This window comes from Mustelus asterias, chromosome 15 (genome assembly GCF_964213995.1).
Source record: "Mustelus asterias chromosome 15, sMusAst1.hap1.1, whole genome shotgun sequence".
Lineage (NCBI taxonomy): Eukaryota > Metazoa > Chordata > Chondrichthyes > Carcharhiniformes > Triakidae > Mustelus > Mustelus asterias.
In genome coordinates, this window is record NC_135815.1 from 95,249,770 (window position 1) to 95,266,383 (window position 16,614).

General features: G+C 47.8%; 1 protein-coding gene across 6 annotated transcripts in view; it reads left to right on the top strand.

The window, feature by feature from the left end:
- plcb4a (phospholipase C, beta 4a) overlaps positions 1-16,614 on the top strand; it is a 510,936-nt gene that overhangs the window by 216,376 nt on the left and 277,946 nt on the right. The window contains exon 1 of one of the 6 annotated variants that reach the window (XM_078230352.1): positions 4,403-4,531. The exons of the other annotated variants lie outside the window; for them this stretch is intronic. The gene's annotated coding sequence lies outside the window, so the exon portion shown is untranslated. Of the gene's footprint in view, positions 1-4,402; positions 4,532-16,614 lie in introns of those variants that run through there. 6 annotated transcript variants of the gene reach the window in all.

Genomic DNA, 16,614 nt, shown 5'->3' on the forward strand with positions numbered 1-16,614 from the left:
GGAAAGGGGAGAGTGCAGAATGTAGTGTTACAGTCATAGCTAGGATGAGAAAAAGATCACCTTAATGCAAGGTAGGTCCATTCAAAAGTCTGAGTTGGTTGGTATGTGACCTCAGATTTTTGTATCTTTTTCCTGACGGAAGAAGGTGGAAAAGAGAATGTCTGGGGTACTTGCGGTCCTTAATTATGCTGGCTGCTTTCCTGAGGCAATGGGAAGTGTCAATGGATGGGAGGTTGGTTTGTGATGGATTGGGCTACATTCATGACCTTTTGTAGTTCCTTGCGGTCTTGGGCAGAGCAGGAACCATACCAAGCTGTGATACAGCCAGAAAGAATGCTTTCTATGGTGCATCTGTAAAAGTTGGTGAGAGTTGTAGCGGACATGCCAAATTTCCTCAGTCTTCTAAGAAAGTAGAGGCGTTGGTGGGCTTTCTTAACTATAGTGTCGGCTTGGGGGGACCCGGACAGGTTGTTGGTGATCTGGACACCTAGAAACTTGAAGCTCTCGACCCTTTCTACATCGTCCCTGTTGAACAAGATGCACAACCGGGGAATTACAATGCCCGTTTCTACAGCTCCAGTGTTCACCCCTTCGAATGTGGGGTCACTAAATGGGACATGGAGGATCAAATTCCTCTTGCACTTCCTGCCTCGTTCTCCTTTTCATTTTTAACATATATGTGACATACTTGTGCAGTGAATCATAACCGAAGGTCGTTTCACAGCAAGATCTTGTGTCCAGGATAAACAACTGCACCGGCGATGAATTAATATTTAAAGCACGGCCACTTGCCCTCGGACATATGTTGAACGCTGCAAATCATTTGTCTTTCAAAACTTTTTTTTTTATCTGATGGTGCATAAATGTTAAGGATGTACTGTGGGTCGTTTGTCTAGCAGAGTCTTCGTGGTGCTGTCCTGTCCCTATATCATCTCCTGCGATAAATCCCCCCCCCCAAACAATTCAGCACCCCCCCCCGCAAACAATTTAGCTCGGGAGCGAGCATTACAGTCAACCTGCAAATCCTGACCAAATTTCCTGAACACATCCTGATTTGTGGGATAAGAGTGCGCTCCAGTCCAATAGTTCACCACGATCTGTACAGGGGTGGCTCTCGCTTTGTTTGTTGTGCACAAATTAAGGGAGGTATTTATCCTGAGGCGGAGATTGCAGCCTGTTGTGCAGTTTGTACATTGTTAGTGTAACCACAAGAGTTCCTCGCGCCTTGTATTTTGGTCTTGTGGATTGGCTCCTGCTCTGGTTCTGACTTGCGGTGTTGTTGTGAGTATAATCAAAGCTGCATCCATTCTCTCCTTGTGAGCGAAACCCTGGGAACCTGTAGATAAATCTTTGCTTTCACTTATAGCCGTAATTCCAGCCTGGCAAACTCTTCCACTCCTCCACTCACATTGTCTGTATCTTTAAGAACTGGCTGGCTGTAGGGATTCGCATTCTAATCAGTATTCTGTAACTTGATTTTGTGTCTCTGTATGCCCTGTTTGAGAGCGGATTTCCACTCCATCTGACGAAGGAGCAGCGCGCCGAAAGCCAATGGTATTTGCTACCAAATAACCCTGTTGGACTTTAACCTGGTGTTGTTAAAACTCTCACTGTGTTTACCCCAGTCCAACGCCGGCATCTCCACATCAAAACTCTTGTTCCACGCAGGCGTCCTTCTGAGAAACACCTTGGCATAAATCTATCGTACACTCTTACTGGCTCTTCACCTGATCTTATATAGACTTCGATAAGTTGTTGCTTGCAAAGGGAAATAGATAGGGAGAGCATGTTGCAACTGGCGGGTTTTGCATAATGCTGATGAAACATTTTGTTTGTATAATTGCCCATTACAGCTCAGTTTTCTCTGACTTCGAGCTGTTTTTAGATAATCTCTGACCAATCTTAGATACGTTATTGAGCAGTGTCCACGGTGAAAAGTGTGCTTTTCAATATTGCTGGTTTTTTTACTGTCTCCTAATCTGCAGTCTTGTAAAGGAGCCTTTGAAACAGCAAGTCGTGTGGGTTATATTTTGGATTGTTAAGGTTTTTAAGGCAAAATGAGAAGGTCATCTCATTGATTCTTTCTTGGGTGTTGAAAGATTCACTGCATCTGCCACTGATGGGGTGGATAAGAAGGAACATATCCTCTTAGTCGAGGGGTCAGTAACCAAGGGGCATAGATCTAAGTTACAGGGTAGGACAAATAGAGGGGATTTGAGGAAAAACCTTTTTCACCCAGAGGGGGTGGGAATCTGGAACTCACTGCCTGAAAGGGTGACAGAGCAGGAACCCTCACAACATTTAAGTTTTAAGTTTATTTATTATTGTCGCAAGTAGGCTACCGGAGAGGAAACCCACGCAGCAACGGGGGAGGTTCATGGTGGGAGATATAGGAAGGATATCAGAGGTAGGTTCTTTACGCAGAGAGTGGTTGGGGTGTGGAATGGACTGCCTGCAGTGATAGTGGAGTCAGACACTTTAGGAACATGTAAGCGGTTATTGGATAGGCACATGGAGCACACCAGGATGATAGGGAGTGGGATAGCTTGATCTTGGTTTCAGATAAAGCTCGGCACAACATCGTGGGCCGAAGGGCCTGTTCTGTGCTGTACTGTTCTATGTTCTAACATGCAGACTCTGCACAGACAGTGACCCCCAAGCCAGGAATTGAACCCAAGTCCCTGGTGCTGTGAAGCAGCAGTGCTAACCACTGTGCCACGCATTTAAGCAGCATTTAGATGAGGACTCCAAACGCCATAGCATACAAGGCTACGAACCCAAGTGCTGGAAAAGGGGAATTGGAATAGATAGGTGCTTGATGACCAGCACAGAACGATGGACCGAAGGGCCTCTTTATGCGCCCCATGACCACGACATATCTTTAGATTTTTACAGATATGGCTTCTCCATATAGTGGAATATAGTGTTCAATTCTGGTCGCCACACTACCAGAAGGATGAGGAGGCTATGGAGCGGGTACAGAAATGATTTACCAGGATGTTGCCTGGTATGGAGGACATTAGCTATGAGGAGAGGTTGGAGAAACTTGGTTTGTTCCCACTGGAGCGACGGAGGTTGAGGGGAGACCTGATAGAAGTCTACAAGATTATGAGGGGCATGGACAGAGTGGATAGAAGCTTTTTCCCAGGGTGGAAGAGTCAATTACCAGGTGGCATAGGTTTAAGGTGCGAGGGGCAAGATTTAAAGGAGGCGTACGAGGCAGATTTTTTACGCAGAGGGTGGTGGGTGCCTGGAACTCGCTACCGGGGGAGGTAGTGGAAGCAGATACGATAGTGACTTTTAAGGGGCGTCTTGACAAATAGATGAATAGGATGGGAATAGAGGGATATGGTCCCCGGAAGGGTAGGAGGTTTTAGTTCAGTCGGGCAGCATGGTCAGTGCAGACATGGAGGGCCGAAGGGCCTGTTCCTGTGCTGTAATTTTCTTTATTCTTTATTGTGCCAGTCGCAGCTCCATCGTTGCAAAACCTAAATTACACTTTTCTCAGTTTATTTTCTGTCGATGTCCTGCGTACTGTTATATGGGGCGGCATGGTGGCACAGTGGTTAGCACTGCTGCCTCACATCACTGGGGTCTCGGGTTCGATTCCCGGCTTGGGTCACTGTCTGTGCGGAGTCTGCACGTTCTCCCCGTGTCTGCGTGGGTTTCCTCCGGGTGCTCCGGTTTCCTCTCACAGTCCGAAAGATGTGCCGGTTAGGGTGCATTGGCCAGGCTAAATTCTCCCTCAGTGTACCCGAACAGGCGCCGGAGTGTGGCGACTAGGGGATTTTCACAGTGACTTAATTGCGGTGTTAATGTAAGCCTTACTTGTGACACTAATAAATAAACTTTAAGACTTTATGTTCACTGGTGCTCTCTGCTACGACTGCACCGGTGCGGTCGAAGGTTCTGAGGCGAAGCCATCGGAAACTTGCGCGATTTAAAAACTTTCCACAGCTTGCTCTCCTGACAAGGAGGCCTCGCCTGTCAGCCTTGGGTGTCAGAGGATTGTGTGCAGTGTCAGTATCTACAGCGAGCAGTGCGAGGTTAGGAAGTGGCCCTGGAGAACTGTCATTGTCTATGAGCCGAAATTTATATTAATAGTTCTGCCTTGCCATCACACATCGGCTGGAGTTTGTGTTTTCCGTCTAGGTTTTGTGTATAAGTCTACAGCAGGATCTAAAGATTTGTGAACCCAACAGAGCCAGACTTGAGTTAATTTGCAATATATATCCCGATTCAGATGCGTAGGCTTTATTGCAGTCTGCTCCTCCTCCCGGGCATATCTGGATCCACCCAAATGCAGAAGGATAGGATATTCCCCAGCATGTATAATGCTATCATTTTACATGTCCTGCTTTCTATTCAGGTGGCGTTTGCTGTGTGGTTGCTGTCTCCTGCTGCAAGGCAGTAACAAAATTAGACACAGGCTGTAAAATTTCCTCTTGTGTTCCATTGCGCCGTTGTTGATATCCTAGCTCTACTGGAAAGCTCCGTCGTTCCAGCAGCTGACAGGGTTGCTGGGGTGGGGGTAAGTTGCTTGAAATATATCTTGCGTCATTCCGGTGTAACTTACAGGATCGTAGGATCCCTACAGTGCAGAATGAGGCTATTCAGCCCATCGAGTCTGCACCGACTCCTTGAAGGGTATATTACCCAGGCCCGATCCCCATGACCCCACACGTGGGGTCGGCACGCTGGCACAGTAGTTAACACTGTTGCCTCACAGCACCAGGGACCTGGGTTCAATTCCCGGCTTGTGTCACTGTCTATGCAGAGCCTGCCTTGAGGAGATGCCAGCATTGGACTGGGGTAAACACAGCTTATCTATGTCTGGGCTTGTGTGGCTTTTGATACCAAATAAACCTGTTGGACTTTAACCTGCTGTTGTTAAACTTCTTATTGAGGAATCAAGTCCATGGGACTGTTGTCTGTGCAGCACATTCTCCCCGTGTCTGCGTGGGTTTCCTCCGGGTGCTCTGGTTTCCTCCCACAGTCTGAAAGATTCCATGCTATGCTAAATTCTCCCTCAGTGTACCCGAACAGGCGCCAGAGTGTGGCGACTCGGGGATTTTTACAGTAACTTCATTACAGCGTTGATGTAAACCTACATGTGACTAATAAATAAAACTTTATGTCCCATGGCTAATCCCCCTAACCTCCACCTCTTGGGACGCTAAGGGGCAATTTAGCATGGCCAATCCACCTAACCAGCACGTCGTTCAGACTGTGGGAGGAAACCGGAGCACCCGGAGGAAACCCACGCAGACACGGGGAGAACGTGCAGACTCCGCACAGACAGCCGTCCAAGACCGGAATCGAACCAGGGTCCCTGGTGCTGTGAAGCAGCAGTGATAACCACTGTCCCTCCTTGCCGTGAATGTTGAAGTGTGTTAACTTGCTGAAGACATGCTACAGAATTGTGCGCTTTTAGCGAGGTGTCAGGACATTGATGATCCTGATGCCCGGGTGTACGGAACCCGAATGTATACCAGTTGCTGCTCAGTTGGCATCCTATGTGTCACCTTTATGCCATTATAGTACCTTGAGGAATGAAGCCATGGGTGTAGATGTCGATGGCACTGTTGTTTGGGAGCAGTGCCCACAAAGTTAGTGGGCATGCGTTACATTGATTGATTGATTGATTTATTATTGTCATAGGTATTGGGATACAGTGAAAACTATTGTTTCCTGAGCGCAATGCAGACGAAAGCATATTAATCATAGAGTACAGAGGGGAGAAGGAAAGGAGAGGGTGCAGAATGTAGTGTTACAGTCATAGCTAGGGTGCAGAGAAAGATCAGCTTAATGCAAGGTAGATCCGTTCAAAAGTCTGATGGCAGCAGGGAAGAAGCTGTTTTTGAGTCGGTTGGTGCGTGACCTCAGACTTTTGTATCTTTTTCCCGACGGAAGAAGGTGGAAGAGAGAATGTTCGGGGAGCGTGAGCGTCTTTGATTATCCTGGCTGCTTTTCCAAGGCAGTGGGAAGTGTAGACGGAGTCAATGGATGGGAGGTTGGTTTGCGTGATGGACTGGGCTACGTTCACAAACGTTTGTAGTTTCTTGCAGCCTTGGTCAGAGCAGGAGCCATACCGAGCAGTGATATATCCTAAAGGATGCTTTATAGTGCATCTGTAAAAATTGGTGAGAGTCGTAGAGGACATGTTGAATTTCCTTCACCTCCTGGGAAACTAGAGGCAGTGTGGGCTGTTCCTGGCAGCCTCCATTGTACAGATGCCGAAACTCTGAGGGCTGCTGTCATTTTAGCTGCCAAAGACAGAGCCCTGGTGGGAGTGCCAATCGTGGGGATGAAGTTGGCAGAGATGCCCAGGGCAGCTTTGGAGAGGAACAGCCATCAGGCGCTCAGCCTCTTCAAGCTGCTGTGAGAGTGGGATTAGTTTGCGCACATGTTGTGGGGCGTGGTATCCAGTGGGACACTCTCCTCCACTAACCTGCCTGATTCCCCCTGGTCTGGATACACTGCCGCAGGAACAATTCCTCCGGTCCTGATGGCGCGGAACGTTAGACCCAGCGGGAAGGACGTCGCTTGTCCAGTCGGACAGAGCGTGGAGTTGTGGATGGTGGAGGTCGGGTGTTCCAAAACTCTCTTTTCTGAGAGTAGAGGGAAAGCCGTATGAAAGACCGGAGGAAGCTTCCAGAAGGTGGGATCACGGGAGTGCTGGATAAATTTGACATTCCTCCGGGTGCTCCGGTTTCCTCCCACTGTTCAAAGATGTGGAGGTTAGGTGGATTGGCTGTGCCAATTGACAACAATCCCACCCATGCCCCTACCCCCGTAACCCCATGTATTTACCCTAGCTCGTGCCCCTGACACTAAAGGGCAATTTAGCATGGCCAATCCACCTAACCCGCACATCTTTGGCGTATGGGAGGAAACCGGAGCACCTGGAGGAAACCCATGCAGACAGACAGTGACCCAAGCTGGGAATCGAACCCGGGTCCCTGGCGCTGTGAGGCAGCAGTGCTAACCACTGTGCCGCTGTGCCGCTCCTTCAACAGTTGCAGCACATGAGAGTCCCCTATTTCGCATTCGGGATAAATCTTTTTGGTAAAGTTGCCATTGAGGGGAGTTTCACCCACTTTGTCCTGGCTTCCCGCGGGATTGACTCTATTTTATGCAAAGGTTCCTCTGCTTAGACAGTTGCAAAGCGATTATGTAAACCCCAACCGCGGGACGCAAATGCAAACATTTGGAGCAAAACTCCAAACCTGGCGAATGTTGACAGATCAAACGACCCCAAGTAAAATAATAGCACCGTGGACTCCCTTCTGCTGCACTGTCGGTTTTAACCACCTGAATTGTGTTTGTTATTTAAACACAGTTTAGTTATTGCCATGAGGGGAGAATTGTGCTTTGAAAACAGACTGAGAGTGGGCTACCCTTAATCTAATCAATGTGTGCGACTGTGCATACTGCAGATCCAATTACAGTGATTCATTCTCGAAACCTAAAAGCAGCTTGCGGAGGGTGATAAGCATCTAATTAATTTCAGAAAACTTATAATTGGAAATTCTTTTCCGACTATAAATAATACGTGCCCTTGTATAGATCACAAATACAGGGGAACGATGTTCCAGCAAGCCAGACGCGGCACCCGCCGATAGTGTGAAACTCGCTGTGGGAACTGTTGCACTTGGCGGTTCTTGCTCGTTCTAATTTCACACATTTCACTGCTCCAGCACTCGTTTATTTTTGCAAGAAAATGCCAGAGGAGGGACTATCTCTCAAACACACAGCAGAATCACCTGCTAATGGTGCACTAACTCAAATCGTGTGATGTCAGCTCAAATGCTACTGCTCCAACCACCAACCATTTGTCTTATTTTTTATTCAATCACACGAGGTGGGTGTTGCCGCTGAGGTGAACGGTTATTGCCGATCCCTCATTGCCCTCGAGAGGTGGTGGCGTGTTGCCTCAAATACAACTGAACGGCTCACCGGGTCATTTAAGGCCCAACCGCATTGGCTCTGAAGCCGCATTGGGGCCAGACCGGGTGAGGGTGGCAGATTATATCAGATCGCATTGAATGGCAAGGGAAGGGTTGTGGGGGGGCATGGGTGGGATGGTGGCCGGGCAAGTTAAGAAGGGGCAGTACCGACTCTCTGAGTGCCCTTTAAATGTGGCACCTGGACATTTGACCCCATGATGTAATGGCGGGGACGGATGGCGGAGACGGTTGCCACTGCGGGAATTGGTAAACTCCTCGCAGATGCATTTATGAGTTGAACAGCCCCCGATTGCACGTGGGTGGATGTACCGTCCCACAACGAGAATCATAAGACCATAGGATATAGGAGCAGAATTAGGCCATTTGGCCCATCGAGTCTGCTCCACCGTCCGATCATGGCTGACATGTTTCTCAACCACATTCTCCCACCTTTTCCCCGTGACCTTTGATCCCCTTACCAATCAAAAATCTATCTATCTGTCTTAAATACATTCAATGATCTGGCCTCCACAGCCTTCTGTGGCAATGAATTCCACAGATTCACCACCCTCTGGCTGAAGAAATTTCTCCTCATCTCGGTTCTAAAGGGTTGTCCCTTTACTCTGAGGCTGTGCCCTCGGAACCTAGTCTCTCTGACTAATGGAAACATCTTCCCCATGTCCACTCTCTCCGAGCCTTTCGGTATTCTGTAAGTTTCAGTGAGATCTCCACGCACCACCCCCCCCCCCCCCTTCCTTCTAAACTCCACACAATCACTCCCACTTCTGTGCCCATCACCAAATTCCAGAAGGCAGGATTCCAGCCTCAGCTTCTCTTCATGAGTGATGCAGGGTTGGGAGGATGTGCTGTTTAATCTTGGAGCAGCACACTTAGAACTGCAATTGGAACATTGCGAAGGTGATGGTTGGGATTGGAGAGGGTGGGGCAGGGGGGGGAGTTGGGTGGGGACGGGAGGTTTGGGGGGTTGGGGGTGGAAATGCCAGCTTAGCACTTGAGGGCCACTTGTCCTGACCCGGGGGTAGATTTTGATACTCATGACCATTGCACCTGAAACAAGTGAGGGTTCTCGATTCGAGTTACATAGAACATAGAACATTACAGCACAGAACAGGCCCTTCGGCCCACGATGTTGTGCCGACCTTCATCTGAAACCAAGATATAGAACATAGAACATTACAGCACAGAACAGGCCCTTTTTGTCCCGAGCTGTGAGCTGACGTCCGGATTCCAACAGTTATTTTTATGTCAATTAGCACTGTTACTGTTAGAGCCTGAACTTGCCACAGACAATAACCAGCACAGGTTGCAAAGCGTTTACTTAAAAGAACGTTCCCTTCCTATCATCTAACGTGTCGCTGCATTTTGAGGCATGTTGTCAATGGTTTATAGTGGATCTGGCAACCGAAGTGGTTGAAGTCCCGTTACAGCTGTCTGAAATCAGAAGGCACATCTGGCGATGTACTTTATTCTGCGACAGGATTGCTCTGACACTCACATTTTATCTCGAGGATGCAGGGCAGCAGCAGTAGGGGTGAGGACAGAACATACCCACAGTGCCAGTCGGGGCTTTAATCCTGGCAGCATGTACCCCGTACTTCACCACCGAGAGAGTCCCACAGTTTTATATCATAGAATCATACAGTGCACAAGAGACCCTTCGGCCCGTCAAGTCTGCACTGGCACCATCATCACCTCTTGCATGTTGCAAGTGAGACTACTGCTACCTGGAGCTTTTTTAAAATTCATTCACGGGATGTGGGCATCACTGGCTAGGCCAGCAGTTCATAGAATCTCTACAGTGCTGAAGGAGGCCATTCAGCCCATCAAGTCTGCACTGACCACAATCCCACCCAGGCCCTATTCCCTTAGAGTCATAGAGGTTTACAGCATGGAAACAGGCCCTTCGGCCCAACTTGTCCATGCCGCCCTTTTTTTTAAGCTAGATCCAATTGCCCACGTTTGGACCATATCCCTCTCTACCCATCTTACCTATGTAACTGTCTAAATACTTTTTAAAAGACCAAACTGTACCAGCCTCTACTACTACCTCTGGCAGCTCGTTCCAGACACACGCCACCCTCTGTGTGAAAAAATTGACCCTTTTGTATCTCTCCCCGCTCACCTTAAACCTATGCCCTTGACCCTACGTACTTACCCTGCTAGTCCCCCTGACACTAAGGGGCAATTTAGCATGGCCAATCAACCCAACCCGCACATCTTTGAACTGTGGGAGTAAACCGGAGCACCCGGAGGAAACCCACGCAGACATGGGGAGAAGGTGCAAACTCCACACAGACAGTGACCCGAGGCCGGAATTGAACCCAGGACACTGGCGCTGTGAGGCAGCAGTGCTAACCACTGTGCCACTGTGCTGCCCTTTGTTGCCAATCCTTAATTGCCTGAGTGGCTTGCTATTAAATGTCCCATTTCACAGCACGTTTGAGAGTCAACCACGTTGCTGTGTGGGGCAGGAGTCACATGTAGGTCAGACCAGGTAAGGATGGCAGATTTGGGGGGGGGGGGCGGGGGGCGGCATGGTGGCACAGTGGTTAGCACTGCTGCCTCACAGCGTCAGGGACCCAGGTTCAATTCCCGGGTGACTGTCTGTGTGGAGTCTGCACGTTCTCCCCGTGTCTGCGTGGGTTTCCTCTGGGTGCTCCGGTTTCCTCCCACAATCCGAAAGACGTGCTGGTTAGATGCATTGGCCACGCTAAATTCTCCCTCAGTGTACCTGAACAGGCACCGGAGTGCGGCGACTGGGGGATTTTCACAGTAACTTCATTGCAGTGTGAATGTAAGCCAACTTGTGACTAATGAATAAATAAAGTGAACCAGGTGAGTTTTTATGACATGCGACAGTGGTTTCATGGTCATCCTTAGACATTTACTGCCAGATTTATATTGAATTCAAATTTCTGCCGTGGTGGGATTCGAACCCAGGTCCCCAGCAGCCTGGTTCTCTGGATTACTAGTTCAAGGACAATACCACTCCGCCATTGCCTCTTCAAATGTTCCTTTCTTTGCAGGGCTTCAAGAACCCATGATGTTCTTCTACTTGTCTCTGAAGGACCCAGTGCTATTTCCAGACCCGGAGACTTTCAGACCAATGTATCTCTTCCGAGCGGTCCCAAGTCTGTCACCCTTGGTGATAATGCTATTAGACGTAGCCCTGTTATTTTTTCAGGGTAAAGTGGTGACTGATCTTGAACAGGATATCAAGGTGACACGATAATAATAAAGAGTAAACTCCAAACCGCTGCACTTCCAGCAGCGAGCTGCATTCAAACTTGTGAATCAAACATTGCCTCCAACATGTAGTGTTGTTTCTACAACCTTTACTCGCTTTGAATGAGGCCTCCAGCTGGGAACAGATATCTATCTGTTTCGCTTTGTATTACTTGTAAAGGTAGCATGTATGTGGAGCAGGTTATGCATACAGCTGGTAGGACAAAGATATGTGGGTTAGGTGGATTGGCCATGCTAAATTGGCCTTTCGTGTCAGGGGGACTAGCTAGGGTAAATGCATGGAGTTATGGGGATAAGGCCTAGGTGGGGTTGTGGTCGGTGCAGACTCGATGGGCCGGATGGCCTCCTTCTGCACTGTAGGGATTCTATGACATAAAAAGACTCAAGCCTGGCACTCAAGACTGAAGTTCTTGACTAACCTGACCCAGGCAAGATCCAGTCTCTCCCTCCATCAAGGTCAATGAAGTAACCCTCCCAAACATGGAACATTTCCCTCACATGGGGAATTACCTCTCATGTAAAGCTGACATTGATGAGGAGATCCAACATCATATCCAATCCGTCAGCATTGCTTTCCCTCGGACACCAAAGGACAAGAGTCTTTGATGACTGTGACGTTCGTGTAGATGCCAAGATCCTCATGTCACCAACTCATCTATATGGCTCAGAAACTTGGATTATGTACAGGTGCCATCTCAAGGCCCTGGAGAGATACCATCGACGCTGTCTGAGATGGGTTCTCCACATTAGCTGGAAGGACAGGCTTACTAACATCAGCGTCCTTGAAGGAGCCAAGAACATCAGCATTGAGGCCACGACCATCTGAAACCAGCCAACCAAGTTCCAACTGCCAAAGCAAATCTTCTTCACTCAGCTCAAGAAAGGCTCTGGAACGAGAGGAGGACAAAGGAAACACTTCAAACACACCCTGAAGGCTCACCTCAAGAAATGCAACACAGGCGTCAACGCCTGGGAGACCTTTGCTCAAAAGAGATCTACTTGGAGAAACCTCCTGATTGAAGGGACACAATTCTTCCAGGATGCCAACGGCAAGAGGAGGCCCAGAATAGGAGACTGAGGAAGGATTGCCAGCGATCTAGAGAGCCAGGACCGAACCCACCGCCCGGAAACAGCTGCCAAGTGTGTGGTCGGAGATGTGGCTCTGGGATCGGGCCCATCAGCCACACAAGGACTCACAGAACCCATGATCGGTAACACGGAGTTTCTTAGGTGGACAATCACACTTGTTAGCCAGTGATCGCAAAGAAGAAGGAGAATAAGAAAGCTAAGTGTGTTTCAAGAAGATGGGATCAACTTATCCAGGATCTTGCTTTTGCTGGAAGGTTTGCGATGCAATAGTGTTAGTAGATCCTGTGAATCGTTGATTGGGGTGGCAGTGGTTAGCACTGCTGCCTCACTTCGCGGGGAACCTGGGTTCGATTCCCAGCTTGGGTGACTGTGCAGAGTTTGCACGTTCTCCCCGTGTCTGCGTGGGTTTCCACACAGGGGATTTTCACAGTAACCTCATTGTAGTGCCATCGTAAGCTTACTTGTGACTTTTACTTGTGCTCCAGTTTCCTCCCACAGTCCGAAAGACGTTTTGGTTAAGGTGCACTGGCCATGCTAAATTCTCCCTCAGTGTACCCAAACAGGCGCCGGAGTGTGACGACTAGGGGATTTTCACAGTAACTTCATTGCAGTGTGAATGTAAGCCTAATTGTGACACTAATAAATAAACTTAAACTCACTGTGAGCAAGCCATGGGAAGCGTACAGTGGTAGATTTTGCCAGTGCCACAGTTAGAGTTTAATGAGAGCAGATTGTACCGGGACATGAAGCCACCTTACAGAAATTCCCTTCAATATGGCTTTAAAAAGATACGCTTACCACAACCAATTACTGCACTGACACTTGTTCACCCTGCTCCACAGGAAAAACTCAGCACTTGTGAGTGAAATGTACCAAGGATGTGGCTCACATCACGATCTGAGTTCTATTAGAATGCAGTGTAATGACAAAGGAAGAGAAATAACTATAATTAGAAATCCAATATCATAATTCAATTCTGCGCCTGCACTGAACATTACTAATGAAATGTCAAAAGTCATTTTGCCCGTCTCGTGACGAAGGCTGACTTGTGGGAAAGGTACGTTGACAGTCCTCGATTCGTCTTGGGGAGGGTGGGTGTTGAAGGAACTTTTCAGGCACTAAAATAAAACAAGACTTACCCCAACTTAAAAAGTTGATTTATTATTCACAAGTAGGCTTACATTAACATCGCAATGAAGTTACTGTGAAAATCCCCCAGTCGCCACACTCCGGCGCCTGTTCGAGTACACCGAGGGAGAATTTAGCACGCCCAATCCACCTAACCAGCACATCTTTCAGACTGTGGGAGGAAACCGGAGCACCCGGAGAGAACACAGGGAGAACGTGCAGACTCCACACAGTGGAGTCCACAACGTGACTCCACTCACTCAAGCTGGGAATCGAACCTGGGTCCCTGGCGCTGTGAGGCAGCAATGCTAACTAACCGCTGTGAATCAAAGAGAAAGGTTTAATAAAGAAATTTCATTGCTCCAACACTTGAGGCCTCACCTTGGACCATTCCAAGCTCCCACAAACCCCAGCAGTTTCTTATTTATACTGGAGTCAGCTGACCACCGCATCAGTTTGTCATTGGTTGCATAGTTTACAGGGTCAGCTGACCCTTACAGCATGTTCCCATTGGTCACACTACAACAGATCCAATGTTATCATTGGTTACATTCTAACAGGAGAGGGGCGGGGAGCAATCCAAGTATTTGTTGAAATTGGGTGACCAACATCTGTTAGTTGACCCAACAATGATATTACTGATGAAGTGCATAGTAGTGAGGAAGGTGCAGAAGAAGCTGTTCTTGAGTCGGTTGGTACGTGTCCTCAGACTTTTGTATCTTGTTCCCGACAGAAGAAGGTGGAAGAGAGAATGTCCGGGGTGCGTGGGGTCCTTAATTATGCTGGTTGCTTTTCCGAGGCAGCGGGGCGTATCGACAGAGTCAATGGATGGGACGCTGGTTTGCGTGAGGGATTGGGCTACATTCACAACGTTTTGTAGTTTACAAGTTATAATCTCATTTGAATCCCCAAAATATCAAAGGTTTCCTGTCCTAAAAAAGTAAATTACAACTTGTAGTTTATATTTTCATTTCTGGTGACAAGTTGTAGGGTTGGAATTGTAGCAGAAAGGCATCATTGTAGAAAAGACCCATGACCACTTCCATCTAGAAGGACAAGGGCAGCAAACACATGGGAACACCACCACCTGCAAGTTCCCCTCCAAGCCACTCACTGTCCCGACTTGGAAATATATTGCCGTTCCTTCACAGTTGCTGGGTCAAAATTATGGAATTCTCTCCCTCATGGCATTGTGGGTCACGTGGACTGCAGCGGTTCAAGAAGGCGGCTCACCGGGCCGAACCAGCCTCCCATCCATTGACTCTGTCTACGCTTCCCGCTGCCTTGGCAAAGCAGCCGGCATAATCAAGGACCCCTCGCACCCCGGACATTCTCTCTTCCACCTTCTTCCATTGGGAAAAAGATACAAAAGTCTGAGGTCACGTACCAACCAACTCAAGAACAGCTTCTTCCCTGCTGCTGTCAGACTTTTGAATGGACCTACCTTGCATTAAGTTGATCTTTCTCTACACCCTAGCTATGACTGTAACACTACATTCTGCACCCTCTCCTTTCCTTCTCTGTGAATGGTATGTTTTGTCTGTGTAGCGCACAAGAAACAATACTGTATGTTAATACATGTGACAATAATAAATCAAATCAAATCAACTCGGGATGGGCAATAAATGTTGGCCTAGTCAGTGACTTCCACGAATGAAAAACAAATTAACACATTTATATTTAAAGATTCCTTTTCAAACATGATTAACAACAGAAGTCGTACGACATGTAGAGAATCAGTGAACCTCACCTTCATTGTAACACCGCTCTGCCAAAGATACAAAAAATTAAGTGTGGCTGGAAAGTTTGCATCATTATGAAAACTCCAAGACTTTCCCGGCATTCCTTTTTTTGATTTTCAGGATTGTGTGGGCGATACATGGGGATTGTGTGGGCGATACGTGTATAAAAGCTGTCATCAATGTCTGTGATCGCACGATCAGTGCTGCAAGATCTTAAAATCTCCACGTCGCCGTTTCTGTGACTCCAGCATGGATGAGGGAGGCTGCTTGGGGCACATCTTAGTTGATCCATCCATAAAATACCCTTCATTACAGCATCCAACTGCTTCTTAAATGATTCCAGCATTTTCAGCTTCACTGTTTTTTCAGTGCCCATTCCACGCTTCTATTCTTCTCTGTGTGAAGAATTCCTTGTTAACAGTCCAACCTTCCAAGAATGACTACACCGCCCTCAAAGTACTTCATTAGTGCTTATGCGTACAGGGAATGTGCTGGTATTGTGAAAGGAGCTGTATACATCATTTTCTGCATTTGCCATGCACATTTTGAACCTCCATCAAGTTGCCCTGTGCTTCGAATTTAGCCATGATGTGGAGATGCCGGCGTTGGACTGGGGTAAACACAGTAAGAAGTCTCACAACACCAGGTTAAAGTCCAATAGGTTTATTTTGTAGCATAAGCCACTAGTTTTCAGAGCACTGCTCCAAAACAGGGCATATTATTGTTACCATTATTCTGTAAATTGAGTTTGTGTCTATATATGCCCTGTTTGTGTACAGAACTCCCACTCACCTGATGAAGGAGCAGCGCTCCGAAAGCTAGTGGCTTGTGCTACCAAATAAACCTGTTGGACTTTAACCTGGTGTTGTGAGACTTCTTACTTCCAATTTAGTCCACAGGGTTTTTTTTTCCAGATTTACCTATTTCATCATAATTACTGTCATATATCGAAGGCCACCTCTCAGCTCCCCTCCATCCCTTTCGAGATTGAAAAGTCACATTTATGCAGTATTTCCTAAAGTATTCAGGATTCTAACATTAGGGCATCAGTCAAGTTTCTTCCTGCATTGTCATCACCATTTGAATGTCTTCCTGGGACTGAGAAGACTAGACTTGACATTCAAGGTGTGATCTGACCAGGAAACTACAGAGTTTGACCATCAGACCTAGGAGCAGAATTAGGCCACTCGGCCCATCGGGTCTGCTCCACCATTCAATCATGGCTGATATTTTTCTCATCCCCATTCTCCTGCCTTTTCCCCATAACCCCTGATCCCCTTATTGATCAAGAACCTATCTATCTCTGTCTTAAAGACACTCAATGACCCGGCCTCCACAGCCTTCTGCGGCAAAGAGTTCCACAGATTCACCACTCTCTGGCTGAAGAAATTCCTCCTCAGCTCTGTTTAACGGATCGTCCCTTTAGCCTGAGGTTGTGC